This window comes from Camelus bactrianus, chromosome 18, assembly GCF_048773025.1.
Source record: "Camelus bactrianus isolate YW-2024 breed Bactrian camel chromosome 18, ASM4877302v1, whole genome shotgun sequence".
Taxonomy (NCBI): Eukaryota; Metazoa; Chordata; class Mammalia; order Artiodactyla; family Camelidae; genus Camelus; species Camelus bactrianus.
Window position 1 is genome coordinate 16,028,649 of NC_133556.1, and position 17,939 is coordinate 16,046,587.

The 17,939-nt window shown below is 47.2% G+C and overlaps 2 long non-coding RNA genes across 6 annotated transcripts in view; both read left to right on the forward strand.

Annotated features, from left to right (window-relative positions):
• LOC123618549 (uncharacterized) overlaps positions 1–17,939 on the forward strand; it is a 367,703-nt gene that overhangs the window by 321,040 nt on the left and 28,724 nt on the right. The window contains exon 1 of one of the 4 annotated variants that reach the window (XR_012500312.1): positions 12,288–13,306. The exons of the other annotated variants lie outside the window; for them this stretch is intronic. This is a non-coding gene — a long non-coding RNA (uncharacterized LOC123618549). Of the gene's footprint in view, positions 1–12,287; positions 13,307–17,939 lie in introns of those variants that run through there. 4 annotated transcript variants of the gene reach the window in all.
• On the forward strand, positions 7,461–10,296 carry LOC123618572 (uncharacterized). 2 transcript variants are annotated; one of them, XR_012500173.1, is made up of 4 exons: positions 7,461–8,058; positions 8,170–8,316; positions 8,608–8,747; positions 9,463–10,296. It is a non-coding gene; the product is annotated as an uncharacterized LOC123618572 (long non-coding RNA). The 2 variants fall into 2 exon arrangements; XR_006727031.2 differs by having other exon boundaries at positions 7,461–8,316.

Consider the following 17,939-nt stretch of genomic DNA (forward strand, 5'->3'; position numbering starts at 1 on the left):
AGCGGCTAACATTTGTAAGTCTCAAACTCCCAAATTTATCCCTTTCCACCCCCTTTACCTGGTAACCATAAGACTGTTTACTATGTCTGTGAGTCTGTTTCTGTTTTGTAGATAAGTTCATAGTGTCCTTTTTTTTTAGACTCCACATATGAGTACCATCATGTGGTATTTTCTTTCTCTTTCTGGCTTACTTCACTTAGAATGATGATCTCTAGGTCCATGCATGTTGCTGCAAATGGCATTATTTTATTCCTTTTTATGGCTGAGTAGTATTCCATTGTATAAAACCACAACTTCTTTATCCAGTCATCTGTTGGTGGACATTTAGGTTGCTTCCATGTCTTGGCTATTGTAAATAGCACTGCTGTGAACACTGGGGTGCCTGTGTCTTTTCAAATTAGAGTTCCCTCTGGATATATACCCAGGAGTGGGATTGCTGGATCGTATGGTTAACTCTATTTTTAATTTTTTGGGGAATCTCCATACTGTTTTCCATAATGGCTGCACCAAACTACATTCCCACCAGCAGTGAACTAGGCACTTTTCACGCTTTGTACAAAGGTCTGTAGGGGCTGCAGTCCCTTCTCTGCTGTTCATGTTTCCCTTTTGGTTTTCTGTGATCCCTTTGTTCTGAACACTGATTCCAGGTACGTGAATTACCCTGACTGTACTAATCACTTCACTATGTATATCAAATCATCACGTGGTACATCTTAAATACGTACAATTTTTATTTTTAATAAATGGTGCTAGAAACCTAGGGGGGACTATCCTATCATAACATTTTGCTTCATCCCATGTAGGCTCTCTGAGGGGGTCCAGGGTGTGTTTTCTCTCCCATCTTCTCCAGCTCGACTAAGATGGTGCCAGCAAGACCTCCCCTGCAGGCTCCCCTGCAGGCTCCCCCAGCCTGGATGCTAGGGAGTGCTGCCTGGGTGGGAGACATGTTGGCAGCTCAGCTCAACCCAGCTTGGGCTGTACATTAGTCTTACTGATGTGTACTTGACAGTCTGTTCATTATGTTCCACCTCAAAGTCTGGGCTCCTTCCTGTTTTCCTAACTCTCCAGCTCCCAAGTTATACTGAAACTTCACTGGATTGGTTGGGACCATAGCCCTCTATTTCACTGGCCTTTCTCCTTAGTGCCTACCCTGATTTTGAGCAGTCTTTATCTCTTTACCTACTGCCCACTCTGCCCTCTGGATTGGCCCTTGGTGGCTGTGAAGGATCAGATTATAGTTCAGCAAATATTTATTACCTTACCCCCTGCCCCTAAGGAGATATATACTTCCCAGTCCCTGGATTTGGGGGTTGGCCATGTGACTTCTTTAGCCAAAGGGATATTGGCTGGCATCACCTAAGCAGGGGTCTTAAGTGTACTTGCATGGTCTGGCTTCCCTCTGGAGCTCCTATGATAACCATGAGAAGAACATGCACTGAGTAGTTACTGCCCTTTTAACCTGGGCCCAAGAACATGGAGCAGACTTGCCCCCAACGTATAGCTTGGAAGCAAGGCCAGCCAACCTGCAGCCTGATAGTCATTTGAGATACCACTGTTCTTCAGAATCCATCTGCATGTGAAAAAATGCTTGTGGTTGTAAGACACTGTGTTTTGAGATAGTTTGTTACATAGCATTATTGTGTCACTAGCTGACTGATACACAGACTAGGATGCTAACATTAAACTTTGTTCCACAGGCCACACCTATATTAAGAACAACTTTATGGATTACTTTTCCCAGCCCCAATCTCAATTCCATTCCTCTCCATCAACACATGTTCCTGGTGGTGTCCCAGTCTGTCATGTGCCTAATCCCACCTGAGGTGTATAACTCAGCCAATATACTCAGTGGCCAAAATATACCAGTACTGGAATCTCCAAAAGTAATCAAGCATTCTGCAATGTAAGTATAAGCACAAGGATGTAGAAACACAATGCATCTAAGTGAATGATCAGGCACGCACCTTCAGACAGAAGACACAGGAAAGAGACTTTAGTTGAAAAGCCTTGAAGGCTGCTTATGTAATATTCTCATGACTTTGGAAGGTAGAGGTATAATTATTTCATTATGTTTTCCTGTGAAGTGTGAAAACTCTCTTTACCAATCCTCTTAAATTAGTTAAATATAATATTCAGTGAGACAGGAGACAGAGCAATGTTAATTGAAAGTGGAGAGGTGTTTATAGGTTGATGCGGTGCAGCCAACTGTGACTAAAATTAATGTTTGGGGGTTCCTGCAGTCGCCTGATACCCTCAAGTTTATTCTATATTTCCAATAGCAGCTCCTGGCACCCAGAGAGTCTTGCTTAATGTGTCACAATTCCAGCATGCCTTGAAGAAGATTTCTTTGAATTGGGTCAAAGAAGATGTGATTTTAATTACATTCCATTTGTAAGTTTTTGCCTGATGAGGTGTTGAGAACAATGGGGGAATTTTTTAAAAAATTCTTCTCACTCTGAATTGATTGTTGATAAAAATCATCACTGAAGCCTGTCTCTGGTCTTACCTTGGAGTCTCTCAAGGTTGAGGTTGCAACGTCTTCTAAAACAAACCACGGTTAGACACTTCGAGGTTATAGTAGGTGAAATGGCGGGATATTAGGAGACAAAGACTAGTCAAAGAGTTTAATTCTACCTCTGTTGTCTTTCAAATGCAGTGTCAAGTTATCTCTGTACAGTTCTTGCTTGAAAGTGGGTTCTTCAACTGTCTGACCGGTCCTAGATTCCACTGTTTATTTGGTCAATGGAGCAAATTTCAGTAGAGTAACCCAAGACCCCCTGGCTGAGCCTGTCTGACTGACCGTGACCAGTGGCCACACCAAAAGAGGGAGCAGACGTGTTCTGATCCCTTTCTTTACTTCCCTTAGGGCAGAAATGGCGGGACCATGCTGGCATCTAATCACATCTTCCTTTATGTTTTAGAACAACCTAGGGTATGCTTGTAACTATTCTGTGAAACAGTCTAGCAGGTTTGGTTTAAACAAAAAATAACTTTTAACAAGAAATGGAGGGATGATTGGGTTTTCTTCCCTTCATTAATTTGCTCCTTACATTTTGGAAGGGAAACAGAGTATAGCTTACTTAGGAACAATAGGTAATAACAATAATGGTTAGTTACTACCTTTCATTTCCCATAAGGACTGTTACACAATCGTATCCTTGGGTCCAAAGTTGAGGTGGGATCTTTTCCTAAAAGACGCTATGACCACATCTCTCTAGCTTTTCAATGGCCATGGTTTTATAGTTGGATCAAATGGGAACTTTCCTCAGGGCATGTCTTAGACATGCTAATATTCGTGTGGGTTTCACTGAAGCACTGAAATTCAGGACATCTCTTTGGCCAAATGCCTACTTTGGAAGACTCTGCATTGTTAAGGCTCAGGAATCCACCTGAGGCTACATTTAATTCATTGAGGAGTTTGGTTCTTCATAAAGAGCTATCTCCTTGCAGAAGCCTTCTTTAACCACTCAACCTAAAATAGCTTCTGCCCTACCACTTTTGGTCACATTGTTTTATTAATTTCATGACTGTATACACGTATGGTCTTCATTCATCTATTTGATTGTTTTGGCTTCACTAGTATATAAACTCCATGAGATCAGGGTCCTTTCTGTCTTATTCGCTGATTTCTCCCTAGTACCTGGAAGGGTGTTGGCACATAGTGGGTGTTTGATTAAACTTTGTTGAAATAAAGAATTGATGGCTAAGTGAACTTGAGGTCCTCCTGTGTGGACCACTTCCAAATTATCTCTTCTGCAAATAGAAATCATTTTCTTTTGTCTATGCCCAAACATCTCTGTTTCTCTCAACTTTCCATGGTCTACAACTCTTCTTTACTTTGGTTGTACCTTTCTAGAAGACTCAGTTTTGTTGATGCCCTATGTTAAAGTGTGTACCCAGACCAGCATACATATTTCAGGATGAGGATGACTAGATTGTTGACTGAGAGATTCTGATTAGGGAAATGAGATAAAAGAGAGATGAATTTCGATAGGAAAAATATTGGGGGCAAACAGATAGATTCTAGAAAGGTCTTGAAATGAAGACCAATGCAGCAGGGATTCACATATGAGGTGTTTTGGACAGTCCATTGGTGGAAGAATCATGCTAAAATATCCAGATCTGGGACAGCGAGGTGTCCCAGGCTCTGGGAGGGTGACCCAAAGGAGGTGAAGGCTGGACTATCACAGAGTCCAGTAATGGATGACAGGGACTCCAACCCCACTGTTTGCAATTAATTTAGAAACAGATTTCCCATTGATAGAGAGAAAAGCATAGGAATTCTTCTTTTTTCCATAAGCCAGTCCCAAAGCCTTATTAAAAATTTCCCCTCCATCCCCAAACAAGTTTCTCTTGATTCAAGAGTCTTGGGTGGTAGACCCTTACCAACACTCCTTTGGAAAACCCACTTCACACAAGTGAATGAATCAAGCAGGACTGCCCCTGAGAAACAAGCAGGGTACAGGCTCGTAGCACTCTAGTCGATATGGACATACCTGTTCCTCTGTCGATTTCTCCGTCCATCCTAGAGTGCCCAGGTGACCTGGTTCGGGGTGAGGCTCCCTTCACTGACCTGGGACTCTCAGATACTGCCTTGTGGGCAGGGTGCAGGCTGGATCTGCTCCATTTCTCAGCAGAGGAGCCATTTGTAAAGCTCAGTTCCATATTTTGGCCAACACTTCCCCAACTTCACCCTTGAGTTCTTTGAAAACCCTTGGGTGGATGCCATCCAGGCCTGAGATTTATCTCCATCTGGTTTGTACGTTCCTGCAGGTTAGATTGAGTGCCTCAAATCCACGTGCCCCAAGAGACAAGGAGGCAGGACATGTCTCTTAACACCTTCCTGGTTCCTCCCACACAATCGCAAATGATCTTGAAATCATCAATAAAAAAAAAAAAGTCTCCAACAGCAAGATTAAGAATTCCCCTACCATCGGCTTCTTGTCCTTGTGTATTCAGAGAATGCCCTGAGATCTTTTAAAGGCCTCCTCACATCATCTTTTGAGCTACTTAATGCTGGGTAGGATCTTGGCTGTGCCCTGATGTGAAAGGAGATGCCCTTTGTCTTCAGTACCTCTGCGACTGAGGTCCACGGATTCACTGGTGGTGATGGCAGTGGGGATTTCCAAAATCCTTTAAAAATCACCTCTAAGCTCCAAGATTCGAGGCCCTGTTTCTAATGTATTGCTCCTAAATCCTGCCTCCATTTGGACCTAGACATCGGATAAACATGGAGTGTTCTAAAGGATATTAGAGAGGTGTGGGGGGACCCAAATCACAAATAGACACAGGGGTGGGAACTTGAGATTGTGAAACAAAGAGGCAAATTAGGGGAATGGTAAATCTCTGTTCTTTTTTTTTTAACTTTCATTTATTTAATTTTTTAATGTATGTTTTTATTGAAGTATAGTCAGTTTACAGTGTTGTGTCAATTTCTGGTGCACAGCATAATGCTTCAGTCACACATGAGCATACATATATTCGTTTTCATATTCTTTTTTCACCATAAGTTGCTGCAAGGTATTGAATATAGTTCCCTGTGCTATACAATATGAACTTGCTGCTTATCTGTTTTATATATATTAGTTAGTATCTGCAAATCTTGAACTCCCAATTTGTCCCTTCCCACCCTCTTCCCGATAAATCTCTGTTCTTTAAATTCATTGCTAGCTCCTGGGATGAATTTTATGGCAATGACCCTGGTCAAAGGAGAGGGAAAGTACTACCTAGACTTTTGCATGGCACACGCCAAGTGCTTCCGTGTGTGTGTGTGTGTGTGTGTGTGTGTGTGTGTGTGTGTGTGTGCGCGCACGCGCACATAGTGTTTGAAACCAGCCCTGAAGACCCCGTGCATGGAATAAGCAGACCTGCAGAATCTATGCCCAACATTCATTTCCAGTTTTATCCGCCCTCACCTCATCCTCTCCCTGTACCTTCACGCTGAGATGCATCTACACTCAATGTCCAGGACATCTAACAGCCCTTCAAGTCCCCCTGTGCGTGCAAGCCGCCTCCTCTGCCCTGGGTCCTTCTCTCCCGGCTACTCTAAAGGGTCCCACTCATCTGCTGGGGTCCAGCTCTGGGAAGACTTAGCGCATCTCCCTTTCCCAGTGTCTCCTCCGTTCTTATCAAGTCCACCTCATATGTTATTTAGTGGGTTAGATTATAATGGCCTCTTAAATATAATTGTTACTCTGCAAGGGAGTGATGGCCCTAGAGGTTTGGATGTTGGGCAAAAAGGAGTAATTTCCCTTCCGGGCTGACTGGCTCTCATCTCTTACCTCATTAGGTTCTTCGGCCCCGGCCAGCTGCAGTCCTCAACACCTTCTCCTGCAGGCTCAGCCCTGCCCAGTTCCTGAGCCAGGCTGCCCGAGCAAGGGGTCCCATCTGGGGACAGGCCACTAGATGGAGTCTTGTTACCACAGAGCTGCTTCCATGGGAGCCCGGTCTCTGTGTGCCCAGGATCAGCACCTCTGTCTACCTCTGGGCTCGAGTCTCTTTGTCCCTCTTGGCTCTGCCTTGTCTGCTGTCCTGACACCTGCCTAGAAGGAGCCCCACCCCTCCTCCCCCGCTTAAAGCTTTAGCCCTGCTCCCAAGCCTAGCCCCAGAACGCCGTCTGGAGTCCTCCTGCGGATGAATGAACTACCCTGTGCCACACTCCCTGTGCCCTCTGGCTCAGCAGATCCGCTTAGGCCTGGCCTCGCTACCCCTACACAGGCAGCCTTACGTCTGAGCCGAGTTCTGCTGCCTGGAAGCAGCCTCGCAGACCCAGACTGAGTAGCGGGGAAACCGAGGCATCCAAGGGCAAGCTGTTGCCAGGATGGGCGTGCGAGTCAGGAAGATCCGGGGTCAAGTCCCACTGCATCATTTCCTAGCCATGTGACCTCGGGAAAGCTCTCTGAGCCTCCATTTGGTCACGCGGAGAATGGGGATAACAGCTCATGGGTTCGAGGTAAGGATTAAAGGAGTCAAGATTCTCAGTGCAGCACGCCAGCCTTGAGCAAGACGTCAAAATCGGGAGCTGCTGCTGCTGCTGCTGCTGCTGTCGTCAGTGTTGGCCAGTCCCCTCGGGCCATTGCTCCCAGTAGGGTCAGCCTCTCAACCTTGTTGGTTTGCCCATTTCTCGTCTATCTTTTCTGATGCTTATCCATCCCCTTCTCCTTGGATCATAGCTTCTGACTTAGAACGTGCCTTGTGACTTTGAGGGCCCCAGGTCCATCGTAGCCAGGGGTGCCTCGGTGGAGAAGGCACACAGATCCACCGGTGGGCTCAGGGCCGGTGGCATCTCGCACACAGAGCTGCCAGGATCCAGCCGCAGCACCAACACACTCATATCTCCTTGTATCTCCAATGCTGCTTCTCGGGTGTTGCGACAGGGAAAATTCAAGGTCAGAATAAACAAACACATAAAATCAATTTTACCTTGGGAACTAGCTCCTTTACAGAGCGGCTGTCTGATACTCAGCTCCTTCACTCCGGCTCAGCTCGGGGTGGTGCTTCGGGGAATGTTGCCCCCAGGATCTTTTCAGAGGAACACAGGAGTGTGTGTGTGTGTCTGTGTGGGTGTCTGTGTGGGTGTGTCTGTGTGTGCGTCTGTGTCTGTGTGGGTGTGTCCGTGTGTCTGTGTATGGGTGGAGGGGAAGTCGTTGATGTTTTCTCTCCCTGCTGTCTTGCTGTCAGCCTCCTCCTGTGTTTTTTCTTTTTCTTTTCTCTTCTCCCCTCCCCTCTGATTTTCTAAGAGACTGTCTCTCCATTCCCCTCTGTCACCCTATTTCTGTTTCCTCTCTCCTCTCCCCCGCTCTCTGTCCTCCTCTTCACCCAGAATCTCTCCTGCCCTTTTCTCCCTCCTTCACTTTCCTCACTGCCCTCCCTGTCTCCTGGTCTCTGCCATCGTCTGTCTCCCTAGGATGGTAGTGCTTCGTCATCAGACAATTCTGACTAGGTTTTCTCTTCCCTCAAAATGCAGGAGCCCGGGCTGTCCTCTGACCAAGGTGGGGGCTACCCAGGCTGCTTTCTCCGCTGAGCAACTCAGCTGAGGAACCGCTGCTTTTGTGTGAGGTGGCCGCATGGATGGAGGAGGCAGAGGGATAGGCGAGACCGCAATGGCATCAGTTCTGCCTGGGCTCTCAGGGCACGGTGGACCTGAGTGTGGCTCCTGCTCTTTTCTAGTGCTGCCTTATGCAAGTCCCCGCCTGCGCTAAGCGTCTGTCTCCTTACCTGTGAGATGGAGCCATAGTCCCTACCTTAGGGTATTTCAAAAATGAGAATTCCAGGAAATCATGCACGACAAGTTCCCGGAACAGTGCCTGATGACTGGTAGGAGCTCAATAAGTATTTGTTGCATGAATGAATGAACAAATTAATGACAGACTTCATACAGAACCTGGCGTGTGGTTAAGTGCCCTGCGGATCGTTCATATCAGCTAAGGGAGAACCAGACGGGGCGCTTTGTTGTCAGACTTGGCCAGGCTGGGTAAAGGTGGAAGTGGGGCTGGGGCTGGGGTGCAGACCCCTGCCTGCTTTGTGGTCATGGTCATGGGCAGGGGAGCAAGCAGCTTCCCCTGTATCTGCTTCTACGATCTTACTCCCACGCTGGCTTCATTGCAGCATGTGCCCACCAGGAGCAAAGCTGATACAGGAGACCAGGAATGAGTGCAGTTTCTGAGACGTTATGTTTTCCTTCCTGTCGTACCCTGAAAGTCGACCTGCCTCCTGAAACTGAAATGAACTTTTGCTCCAAGGAAGAGGTAAGGCTGTCCAGATTTTGAGATCCATTGAATTTTTTCCAATGAGTCAGTTCACCTGTGGCATCTTAACATGCTCATCTGTAAGACAGGATTATTTGTTACGACTCGCCCTCCAGGAAATCCTATTAAAATGGCAATGTGTTATAGTGTAATATCTGCCCATGGCACATGACTCTGATGGTCTTTATTTTTTTTTAATTGTAGATTTTTCTGTTTCACTGGCTGGAGCTCTCTATATGCGTAGGGGAGGAGGGCGACCAACAGTCAGTTAAACTCCTAACGGAGGACATTTTCTTTAAGACATTCACTGGCAAGGATTTCCATCAAAATTAAACACGGTTTGAAAATTGAAAATATATATATATACACACACACACGTATATACTACATGTTATATATGTGTGTATGTATATACATGTGTATGTATGTGTTTATACGTGTATACATATGTTTATATATGCACATATAGTGTGTAAATGTGTGTGTGTACATGTATGTGCATGTATGCGTGTGTAGATGTGTATGATGTGCATATATATGCACACATGTATATGTGTGTATATACATGTATGTGTGTGTATATATGCATGTATATAGATGTGTATATATGTGTATGGTATGTATTGTGTATATATACATGTCTGTTTTCATAATATTTAGGAATTTTACTTTATTTGGGAGCAAAAAATCTTTATGAAACTCCATCTTTCCAAAGGCCGTTTCCCCTCTGGAAGCAGAGGAAAGCCCGCTGGCCCTTTCTAAGGACTCCAGCCCAGCCTAACTGCAGCCCTCCAGGAGGGAACGAGGCACAGCAGGAGAAGTCAATTTCACATCCAGGCCTGACACCGAACACACATGTGTCCTGAGTTGCATCCTCTGAACTGGCGCCGACTGGGAGCTTCTTAGGAATAAAACCTTGTTCCAGCCCTGCCCCTTTCTTGACCTGATAGAAGAAATCAGAGGGGATCTGGGTTCCCTATGTGAAATACTCATCACTGTCTTGTTTGGGGACTGGCACGGGTCCTCTCACATTTAGAGGCTAAAAGCTGACCCCTCTTGACTGCAGCTGGATGGAAGGCCGGCTGGCCAGTTGCTCAGCATGCTTCCTCTGTCTCTTGCTTGGACCACTCATCTGTTCCCACTCTCTTTGTGGCTTCTCAGCCCTGGTGCTTTTGGAAAATACCCAAACCCAGATCCCACCACTTGACTCAATCTCTAGGGGTGAGTACCAGGAATCGGCATTTTAAAACTCCCCCCAGATGATGGTGATGTAATCCAGGCCAAGAACCACTGATTTAAGATGAGGCTTAAGTTGGGAGTTTGAGATTTGCAGATTCTAACTTCTATCTATCTATCTATCTATCTATCTATCTATCTATCTATCTATCTATATTAGATAAACAACAAGCTCATACTGTATAGCACAGGGAACTATATTCAATATCTTGTAGTAACCTATGATTAAAAAAGAATATGAAAATGAATATAGGTATGTTCCTATATGACTGAAGCACTGTGCTGTACACCAGAAATTGACACAACATTGTAAACTGACTAAACTTCAATAAAAATATATTTAAAAAATAAATAAAATAAAACACGGCTTAATTCCAGCCCAGGCCTAGCCCTCAAAGCTAGCAGACCCCTAATGCTGCCCAAACCCCCACCAGCAGTGCCCTCTGGCTCCCTCCCTGTGTCCTGTCCCTTGTTTCTCCCTCCCCGTCACCTTTTCCTGTCCCCACACTGCTCCAGACACCGTCCACTCCCTCCCTCTCCACTCTCAGGGCTGGTCAGCTTTGGACTAAATTGTTGAACTTTGGCCTCGTTTCTGCTGCAGCGCATAAAACAGGACTTTTGCCTGCCCAGCCTGCTTCCATGGTGGGACTCGGACTTTGACAAAACCTTCCCCCTGTTTCGCTGGTAAAGAAAAACAAAGTTCTGTCATAATATGAAATCACTGGGCTCCTGAGGGAGCATCAGCTCAGGCCCAGAAGGGTGGAGCCTCTGTCTGTGTGTTCCTGGTCCTCCCTCTGCAGCCAAGCCCCACACCCTACACCCCACCCAAGAACGGTCCTCACAGCGTGTGTACCTGTTCTATGGCTAACTTGATTCTGCTCAAGCGTATCTATTTTTGAAAAAAAAAAAAAGGAAGTAAATAATTCACAAACTTGGATGCTCTGCTACTAGAAGCAACTTACTAGCAGTAACAATGCCAGCTATTGTGGACTAGGCATTCAATACGTGGCAGGTGCTGCGAGGAACGTCTTGAGTCATTGCATGATGGTGTGGGCTCATTTCATCCCCCAGCGGCCCCAGGAAGGGGTCCTCTTGCCCTGCACATTTGCAGAGGAGGAAGCTAAGGTTCGGAGTGGTCAGAGTCTCACAGGTGGACCAGGGCAGAGCTGGGATCCAAATTCTTATTTTCTGATGCTAAATTCCAAATTTGTAACATACTCTCACACCACATGGTAAGATGGGTGACACCAGTGTGTTGTGAAACAATAGCTGTGTTGTGGCTCCCCAGAGAAACAGCACCGGTAGGATAGATACAGGTAGAAATAGAAATAGATATAGATCTAGAAATGAAACTAGACATCTTATAGTTCGGTGCAGCCATTATGGAAAACAGTGTGGAGATTCCTTAAAAAACTAAAAACAGACTTACCATATAATCCATCCCACTCCTGGACATATATCCAGAAGGAACCCTACATCAAAAAGACACCTGCACCCCAATGTTCACAGCAGCACTGTTTACAATAGACAAGACATGGAGACAGCCCAAATGTCTGTCAATAGATGACTGGATAAAGAAGTGGTGGGGTGTATATGTGTGCGTGTGTGTGTGTGTGTGTGTGTGCGCGCGCTATTCATCCATAAAAAAGGAATGAAATAATGCCATTTGCTGCCACATGGATGGACCTGGAGACCATCATTCTAAGTGAAGTCAGCCAGAAAGAGAAAGAAAAATACCATATGATATCACTCATCTGTGGAATCTAAAAAAAGACGAAAATGAACTTATTTACAAAATAGAAACAGACTCACAGACATAGAAAACAAACTCATCGTTGCCAGGGGAGAAAAGGGTAGGAAGGGATAAATTGGGAGTTCAAGATTTGTAGATACTAACTACTGTATATATAGTAGATAAACAAGTTTCTACTGTAAAGCACAGGGAACTCCATTCAATATCTTGTAGTAATTTAGAATGGAAAAAAATATGAAAAGAAATATTTGTATACATATGTATGACTGAAACATTATGCTGTACACCAGAAATTGACACAATATGGTAAACTGACTATACTTCAATTTAAAAAATGAAAAGAAAGCTACCTATGGAAAAACAAAAGCTAGACACCTTTCTCTCAACAAAGATTTATTATAAGGTATTGGCTCACCTGATTATGGAGGCTGAGAACTTCCGCATTCTACCATCTGTAAGATGGAGACCCGGGAGATGCAGTTCAAAGATTTGAGAGGCAGGGAGCTGATGGTGGAGATTCCAGTCCAAGACTAACGGCCTCACAACCAGGAGTGCCAAGGGCAGAAGATTGATGTCCCAGATCAGCAGTTGGGCAGAAAGTAAATTCAACCTTCCTCCGCATTTTCTGTTCTCTTCAGACCCTCCAAGGATTGGATGATGCCACCCGCACAGGGGAGGGCCACCTGCCTTACTCCAGCCACCAGTTCAAATGCTAATCTCATCCAGAAACATCGTCACAGACATACAGAGAAATCGTGTTCCACTAACCATCTGGGCACCCCGTGGAGCAGTCAAGTTGACACATAAAGTTAGCCATCCACCCAGCTTAAACTCCAGTGTGCATGGGAGTCACCTGTTGAACTGCGGGTTCTGTAGGTCTGGGGCAGGGCCTGAGGGTCTGCATTTCTCACAAGCCCCCGGGTGATGCTGATACTACCGGTCTGCCGGCCACATTGTGGACCACCAGTTACAACGCTGGTGTTAGCCCACAAGGAGGGGGGGAGCGGATGGTGAGTCTAGGTCCCTGGGAATGGTCCAGGCCGAGGGATCAGTCATCAGAAGATGCTGTGAGTACCTGCCATGGTCTCACGGAAGCGCAGTGAAACCGCGGTCTGCCGTGGTACTCACAGAAGCGCAGTGAAACCACCTGCTCGTTTCATGGAAGGCCAGGCGAGACTGCGGCTCCCAAGGATCTGTGAGATGATGGTCCTGGTCTAACAGCGCTCTCCTCTTCCTCACCCTGAACACCTCTCCAGCCCCCTTCTGCCTAGCCCACGACTCGTGCCTGGGCCCCCATCGGGGGCCAGCCTTCCAAGGGCCCATCAGGATGGGTCACGGGGTCTAAGACTAAAATGCAGAGACCCCCTGGGCCTTCTCCATCACCCCAGACTCTCCCTCAGGACCCCACACTGAGTTAATGAGATCCCCGGCGAGACGCCAAGTCCTGCCACTGCCCTGAAAGAGGACTTTGGCCTCTCTTCCCTCTCCCGTCTGCCCGGCAGCCCTGTGGCTGCACCAGGATGGAGAAGAGCCGGACTGCAGTCCCGCTGCTGTGCAGACAGGCAAGAAGGTCAGTGGTTTCCATGGGAAGAGAGACAGTGCCTTCCAGGGACATTAATTTTTCAGTTTGTATGTTCGGGAGTGTGGCAGCTTAAGGCTGACAGGCTGGATGGCAGGCCCCTGCCAGCCTCAGAGCTAAAGGATGGCTCTGAGTTTATAATTTAGATCCAAGTGAGGCTCGCCTGGCTGGGGAGGCTGGGACTCGAGTCGGCAGGCAGGCAGGAGGGAGGTGACGCTAATGTGACCTCCCAGCACCACGTGTGTCACATACAGGATCCCATCTAATTAATCTCTGCCCCTTTCTAAGGGGCGGGTCCTACGACCCCCAGTGTAGAGATGGGAAAACTGAGGTTCACGTGGGTTATGGTCAATGTTTCTAAGCCTGAACCAATCACCGGGGTCAGAGGAGTGGACACCAGGCTGTCCTCTTCATCCTGTCTTTGCATCTTCTCTGGCCCTGTGCAAACCGGTCTCTGCACGTGGGCCCCAGGAGGTGAGCTTCTGTTCCCACCAGTTCATTATTTGCACATATACCAGTCTGAACCTTTGCTTAGGCTGAGCTACACACACCAGGTGAGCATGCACACGGTCAGATGCAGGCGTGCGTGCACACACACATACACACACACCCCAGAGGCAAGCAGAGCTGTCTCGGTCAGTCATGCAAAATGTCAGCCTGGCCTTCCTCTGAGTGTTTAGAAACAGGCTGAAGAGCCCTTGATGAGGAGTTAGGGGGGTTTGTTTTCTGTAAAAGGGTCTGTCAATATGCCTGGCACATGAGTTGCTGTTGTTGTTGGTTTGTTTGTATTTTTTTTTTTCCTCCAGTGGGAATCTTCTCTCTGCAGAGAGAGGAAGATAAACACACGCCCGTTGGTTAGGTGGGTAAAGTAACAACTGCAGGCGTGTCGTGTTTTGGGGAATCGGCCTAGCTCAGCCACATGGTCACGGCCACGTGAAGCTGTCGGAAACCCTGGCTCATGCTAGACTTTTCTGGCCCAGTCTCCTTTTCTGTTTGGACGGATAAGGATGTGCCTTCTCTCCTTGTCAATCCTGAGATACCCCCACTGCCAATCACAGTGAGCACCCCTGTACCAAAGACGTAGTGCAATGGTAACTGACAACAGTTGGCACGATTCTAAGCGCTGTGCATCGTGCTGACTCGTTTCACCTTCCATCAGCCTTATCAGAAAGGCCCTATTATTAGAAATCCATTTGTACCTGAAGAAACTGAGGGGTTAAATGATGAAGATGGGCTTTAAACGCTACCTGACCCTGCCTTGTGTTTACGGAGGGGAGGGGTGGGGCTAGGTGTCTGCTTTCCGTATCCAGGGTCTAGTGATGGCACGTCCCTAAGGTGACCCTCCCACCTCCCAGCATTCCTGGGTGGGTTCAGTGAGAGAGAAGCACGTGTGAACCTCCCTGCTCTTGCCAGTGGACACCCCGTGAACGCCAGCTTAACCCGGCAGCCGGAAGTGGCTTGCGAATTTCTTCCTCCCATGCCTCTCCTCTCACTCTCACTCTCATCCTGACTCAGAACAGCTCCGAGGAAATCCTCCAGCTTATGTAACTGCTTCTTGGAACCTCTAATTGCCCGTTTTTCTAATACAGGCATTTCCACCCCAATGCCAGATGCTGTGCTGTGAGCCAGTGTTGTTGATTTGGGCGGTTTTGCCTGTAAAGCAACTGCTTGGAGCATCCTCTCCTTCCCTGTGCATTTTTAAAAATCATCATTTGGAGGCTGAGAGCAGGGCTAGGGCTCTGACAGCATCTCCCAGGGCCTGTGTTTCAATGACCACGTCTTCTAGTCCTCTCTGCTGGGCTCTAGCTCACAAGCCCACACCCCTGGCATCCAGGAGCCCAGCCAGACCCTCCTCTCTGTGCTTCTGATTCACAGAACCTGAGAATCAAGATGGGAGAGCCCTGACGAGTCTCCCAGTCCAACCTTTTATTCATCTGTCGAAAAGCATTTTTTATTAGGAGCTGAATCTACTTTTTTCAGTCAAAATGTACGTACAGTAGATCAAAGTAAAGCCCTGCAGGTTGAAGGGGTGCCCTGCTTAGCTCCAAATAATACTACTCTCTCTATTTAGGGCCCTAATTCCCACCCTTTCTGTCCCTCCAGGGAAACCCCATGAGGCCCCTTCCCTGGAACCCTGCATTGCACCAGCTCAAACCCACTGCTGCATGGCTTGGGGATTTCCTGCTGACACGGTGCCCAAAATCATCACGCAGCGTCAGCTCACGTGCTCCCAGCATGGAAGCCCCCTGTCTTGCTAAAATAGCCTCTCCTTAACTGTCTGTCTCCCGTCTTGCCCTCCCTTATCCACTGGGCACGCTAAGGACATGGGGATCGCCCTATGCTGTAAGTCTGCCCATGTCACAGACCGGTTTAAAATCTGCACCCTCCCCTTCCCTGAGATTTCTTATTGACCTGAAGATGAAGTCCAAACTGTTTTGCAAAGATTCAAAGATCCTTCCTGTCTGAGCTGCTGCTCGATTCTCCAGCCTCATCTTTCACCATATGTCCCACATCCAGCTGGACTTTGAGCTGGACCTTAAATGTGCTGGGCTTGTTCTGCTGTGGGGCTTTGCTGAGGGTGGGCCCTCAGCCGGGAGCACCCTTCCCACTCTCACTCCCTGCACCCTTACTGGCCTCCGCTGTCATCACCACTAACTTCTTCCATCTCTTCTACCCCATTAGGACCTGCCCCCTCCTCTACTCCCAGAGCCCAGTGGGCTTTCTCGGTCACCCCAGGGGACTCTGCCTTATTTCCTCACCTGCTGCCCTCACTAAACTGTAATCTCTAGAGGGGCAATGACCATGGGCATCTTGGTCCCTTATGTGTTCTCAACGCCTAGTAGTTCCTGGTACAAAAAAGATGCTCAGCAGGGATTTTCTGAGTATATAACTGTCAGTCATTTGCCCTGACCCACATCCAGTGATTTCCAGGCTCCCTCCATCCTTCCAGGCAGTTAGTGCCTAACTTGGCTTGACTGCTGCTTGTGACCCCTTTATCTGACTGCAGACCTCCCCAGCGACGTTCCAAGATTTGCCTTTCCTATCCTGGCCCCAACCTTCCAGCCACACTCCACGGCTTCTTCCTTGTAAGAATGACAAGGTTCCCAGCTCCATGAAGGCAGGGGTCTCCTCTGTCTTGCCTGTCATGGTGTTCCAGTGCTTGGCACTTAGTAGGTGCTCAATAAACATTTGTTGATTACATGAAAACAAATCAGTTCTGCAATTACTAGAAGAGCGCAGGGTCAACGTTCCATACGAAATGGGAACCTGTGCTCATTGCTGCCCAGTTTGTATGGACAGGGCTGTTCTTGGCCTCCTTGGGCCCCTCATGGGATTGTTTTGGGATTGAAGGTTTTCCAGGGCATAACTGCTTGTTTTGGAAACTTCTGATGCTATTTAGGTTCTGGCTCTGATTCCCTGGGCCTGGGAGAGGATTCCTCACGTCTTCACGTCTGTACCCTCCCTCCCTCATTCTCTGCAGCCACATCATAGGCCATTCAGGAAGCCCAGCTCCCTGCCAGAAGGAAGATTTCAGCTCTTAGAATTTATTGCAGAGATTAGATGCTGTCAGACTCTTCAACATCAGATCCCATCTCAACAAGCTCAGGAATAGGAATGAAATTCAAGTTGTCTCCTTAGAAGGCTTTTGCCAACTTCAGGAAACCACTGCCTGTCCCAGAGGACTGATTTGCAGGAAAATGGCAAGGAAGCCTGGGTACTGAGTGACAAGATGCATCGTTGCCATGTGTCTCCAAATAGCCCAGGCACAAAATGTATCAAGAGGAAGGAGATGCTGTCACCCTTGTTTGCCAGCTGGGGATCGTCACCTTCAAAACTCCCTAGGGTCAAGGCTCCCTAGTTCCCACTTAAAATCAAGAGAATTTTATAAAGCAATAACACGATGAAATAAATGAAGCTAAAGAGTGTCATTTCCAAAAGTGGCAAAACATTATAACGTGTCCATCAACCTTAACTAAAAAATTAGGGAAAAATGACAAAATAATATGTAGAAGGCAAAAAAGAAAGCTCACTTTTCTTGGATACTTGAGTGGAGTGAAAAAGTGTCAAAGTATGTATAGGAGTGAAAGGTTTTTAGGGAGAAGTAAGTTGGAACATAAGATGAATGGACTTTGGTGAAAGGCAGGTTTGGACTCCAAACACAACTTGACCACCTTCTAGCTGTAAGCCTCCAAAATCACAGGTCATGACTGAGTCTCTTTCCCCTTCTGTGAAGTGGGTTTGGGTGTCTTGTAGTGCACTCTTGTTGGTTTGCCCCTCCGTGTTCCTCTGGAGAAATAGCCCCATCCAACTTATCCTCTTGGAAGAAGCCAATTCTTCCATCTCAGCTCAGAGATGAGCACATGGCTCATGTCTGACTCATCTCAGTCCAGTGCGCGGTAAGGATGGTATCAATGGAACCAGTTTTGCACTGCACCCTGCATGTGTGCCATTGCATGTCTCTTACCAAAAGGGGGGATTGTGACATTGGGGCTGGCTCGTGATGTGTTTTGGCCAATTGGACATGGCAGAGTAACGGCGAGTCACTGTGCTGGTAAAGTCTGGTGTGCTTCCACTTGCTACTCTTGTGCCTCTGCCATCACCATGAGAACCCACCCGGGCTGGC